The 4,377-nt window shown below is 30.7% G+C and overlaps 1 long non-coding RNA gene across 1 annotated transcript; it reads right to left on the bottom strand.

Moving 5' to 3' along the window:
- Positions 1–2,082: 2,082 nt before the first annotated feature.
- On the bottom strand, positions 2,083–2,918 carry LOC132757220 (uncharacterized). The gene is made up of 2 exons (XR_009629418.1): positions 2,718–2,918; positions 2,083–2,227 (listed from the first exon to the last, which is right to left on the bottom strand). It is a non-coding gene; the product is annotated as an uncharacterized LOC132757220 (long non-coding RNA).
- Between the last annotated feature and the right edge of the window lie 1,459 nt (positions 2,919–4,377).

The following is a 4,377-nucleotide window of genomic DNA, read 5'->3' as shown; positions in this document are numbered from 1 at the left end:
ATGCTTCAAAATATAATTAAAAGAATATAATATATCATTAAAAGACAAACTCCAAAAAGGGTGTGTCTAAGGTACGAACTTTCAACTACGTGATCGCAATTCCTTCGTACTTAGTTACCACTAGGCCATCGAGCAGATTTCATTGGTTTAATATCGAGATCTGTCCTATTATTCATAATCCTAAAGCGTAAAAATTTCGTAAATCATAATAAATTACGGAAACTAACAAAAAAAAAATTCCCCGGTCAATATTGCAAAAACAATTACACAAATGACTTCACGCCAAAATATATGCATGCACGTGCAATACCATTTTTACTGAGTCGCAAAATCGGCACAGGTATGTGATAAGTATATATTTCATTTTATCCAAGAAATTAAGAATCGTATTCTTCACAATATTGTTTTTCTTTATGAAAGATTTTTTCTAAAGCAAGTATTATTTCAGTATGTGTATGTGCATATAATTATTATTAAAAGAAAATTGTGCTATTTTTCAACATTGGTTTATATTGTACCAGTATTATATATATATATATATATATATATATATATATAATATATATATATATATATATACATTTATACAGTCATGATAACAAATAAGATTTGATAAAAACGAAGTAACAAACCATTACTTAAACTGAGTTCATGGATTATCGTTGCGTTCTGAATTACTGACTTACTAAATCTGTTCGAACAATAAGTATTTTCTAAAACAAATCTACCAAAAAATTGTACATTCTAGAAGTACTTAGTTCAGATTAACGCCATTTATATCCAGCAAATTCAAATTTATGGCAAAAACATCTTTCTCCTTATGTTAAAAACACAAGCTATCGGATTTAATAAATTAATTTTAATGTGAACTTTGTAAATCTGGCATAGTGGAAATTGTTTAGAGACAATGCTTCTTTCAGACTACATTATTTTGATACAATCATGTCATGAGGTTATCACCAAGAGGGAACATCGGTTTACAAAGAGAAAGTGTAGCGTCGGACATTCATGTTATATGGACGTATACTTTCAGTGCATAGTCATTTCACACACATTTGTATAGTATAATTAAAACACAATATCAAAATAATCAGTAAACATGCCTTTGGAGATTGAACATTAACAATATTTAGTACTAAAGTAGGCTTTGCTATTATAAAGCATTTGCATATAGGAAGTGGATTTTAAACTTAATAATATGTTGTCATAAAATTCCATAAGAACAGCTGTAAAACAATGTTTCATAATAGAATAAACAATATCAATATTAAATATAACAAGGCCAGATTTATACAATTTAGTAGTTCAATCGATGCTTTGTAGCATAATATAGATATTTACCTAAACCTATTAATTCAGACTTTTTTTCAGTACTTAATAATTGAATCAGTTTGAACATACATGATCTTCTGTTGTAGTATTGTTTAATGTAAAGAGAACGTATATTAGAATATCTATCACATAGTGATACACATATAAAATGGAATTCATCTTCTATCTCATTACTAGCACAGAGCTGACATATGCATTCGAGGTATTCTATTAGCACCATATGTACCTGTTTAAATCCGAAGTTTATGTGATGATAATCTACATCTTGCTAAGCAATTCCTACATGTATAACTTTTGTTATGGATAATAGATTTAACTATAAACATCTACATGTATTATCATAGAATGTATACGGCGTTTCTCTCCACATTATAATATGTGACATAAGTTTGGCTTTAAGTAATATGTTAATTTCTGATCATAGTAAATTATTATTGACATATTTTACCAAACGACATGTATAAATGATGTATCTAATCGTTGAAATACTAATAATGCAGCTTTCTTCTTCGACGTTTCAATACGACTTATATTTAACTTATTTTTTATCATGTGAGACTAAAGTAGGCCTATGTTAAAATAACTAGTTAGCGCATTAACGGTAGCGTCAACACAGGACTACAGTACTGTACAGTACTGAACACTATATTTGTGTGATACCATCTAGCAATTTCTTCTAGGAAAAGAACTACAAGCATATATATGTATAAAAACATATACTACAGTATACAGAAAAGTCGCAATACTTACCGATTTTCACCGAGAGATAATTGTTTGTTGATGTGCTGCCATAACCGCAAGATGAACTGCTGACGTCGTCCCTAAGAATAATGTGTGACGTCATAATACACATTTACTGTATATTTCTGACGTCACGCCGCTTTTACAATGAAAACTGAAAAAAATTTAAAACACTACACAGTAAGCTGGTTAAAAGTTATTATACTTATAGTCTGTCCCATTAAAATGGAAACAAACTTTTGCCTGGTATGAATTAACAAAACGACGTTGAATAAAAAATAAAACTTTTTTATAAACTAAAAAAGTCACCCTCGAGATTTTTCAGGACTTTTATCTAAAGTGTCTACTTTTCTTGTAAAAGCAAAGTTTAATTTCTCTACGGCAAGTCTCTGTTGTTTATTTTCCGTAGCCATAGGCATAGGCTAGCCGAAGTACTCTTCATTTGAAGATGAACGGGAGAAAGCACGCAATCATGTTTCTAAAATGTACATGATGTTCTCGGGGTCGTTTCATGATTATTTTACAAAGCTGGATCTACAAGATGTAACAGTTTAGTTGCAATGCATGATGGAAAAATTTTAAAAATGAAAAATAAGCAACAAAAACATCGAGTCACATGGAGAAGATCTAGAAATTGCACTTACTTTTAAGCTGAAAAGAATCCCTATGAATTTCAAAATAGATCTTTCTAACCGTCACGACAAATTCGCATTCTGAAGATTCCTTCATTGCCAGTTTATCCAGTTCCTTAGATCCCATTTTTTAATTCAAAAAAATTCCTGAATGACATGTCTCAATCTCTAAACTGTTAATCTCATTATTAAAACATTGTACTATTTGTGGAGTTATTTGGGTTAGCAAACGAAATATGTAAATGAGACACATCATAATTCAGTATGTTCCAAATCCATAATTCAAGAACGCCCAACAATTTTTAGTTGTCAACATCTCAATGAACTCTTGAAAATGGATTCCTGTCCTGACGAAAAAAACTTTATTACGTCAACAATAATTTACGAAATATATGACGTAACAAAAATGCCTCGCGCTTTTTATGGATGATTCCAGTTGCGGCATTGACAGAGGGCGGTTAGGCATATGTAACCTCATACAGTACAGATAATTTTAAGCGTTGAGATAAATTTGTATTGATGGCGTTTAAAATAATTTTTGTTTACCCAGATTTTGCAAAAACTGTTAAAATTACACCTTCAATTCATATACAGTACTGTATTAACAATAAAACTTTTGATCACATTTAAATGATTTTAACTACACTTAATAACATGAATCAATAACAGTTAATTCACATATAACCTTCGTTTTGATTTTATGTTTTTAAACTATTTTAAATATTTCTCAGAAATGATTTCCCGATATATTATCTCGTTATTCAAGACTTCTGTAAATACTACTCTTTAAGATCTAGCTACAAAATATACGATACGCGGTATTTTTTCTCTCGCGAAAAATATGCTATTGTTTTTTCACTGAATATTTTCAAATTTAAGGAAGGCTAAAATTATTGAGGACGTCACTCGGTGTTTCTCTTTGACTCGATCCCCCCTCCATATTAACATAATATGTAACACTTTGAGTCTACAAAAAAAACCACTTGTGACTTAATGTCCCTTATTCACGCCTGGTAAATGACAGAGCTACCTCTTTCGGAGGTATACGGTAAATCGCTCTATCGCTACTTCCGAGCTAGTGCATGTCGCTAAAATCAAGTGTCAAGTGTTTTGATTTTTTATATATTTTGTAAACTCTACACCAAATATCGAAATTCGGAGAATGCTATGCCATGTAGATTTGATTAAAGTTTCCAGAAAACGTTAAGTTGTTATAATTGTGTTTGAAATGCTGTTGTGGCGGCGTTTCAAAGAGTAATCAAATTTTTATCATTATCGAGTACCTTTCACGCTAATTGTGAGACGAGCCCCAAATGACGTCAGTATGGGCGCCGCCATTTTGAAATGGACGTCACGTCAGGTAACAACGTAAGTCAACGGGAAAAATATAATTTTAACATTTTGACCATATTACTGACTTTATGAAAAAAAGGAAAAACATGCCTAGAGATATTGACGTCAGGCTTAACATGACATTAATTTAAATTATTTTACTGTTATATTAAAAAGAATGGAATATTCAAAATTGGTGGGACAAACTATAGTACGTATATACATCGCGCGGCCGTGCCGCGCCTGACCAATTTAATTTTGCAAATACGTACTATAATAAACTTTAACCTATACTATAAGAGGATATTCAAGTTTTTTTCTATAAATACAGGATTTATTT

The sequence above is a fragment of the Ruditapes philippinarum genome, unplaced genomic scaffold, assembly GCF_026571515.1.
Source record: "Ruditapes philippinarum isolate M1 unplaced genomic scaffold, ASM2657151v2 ctg13374_1_1_1_1, whole genome shotgun sequence".
In the NCBI taxonomy this organism is placed as follows: domain Eukaryota; kingdom Metazoa; phylum Mollusca; class Bivalvia; order Venerida; family Veneridae; genus Ruditapes; species Ruditapes philippinarum.
Note: the sequence above shows the minus strand (reverse complement) of the source record. Positions and strands in the feature narration are given on the sequence as shown.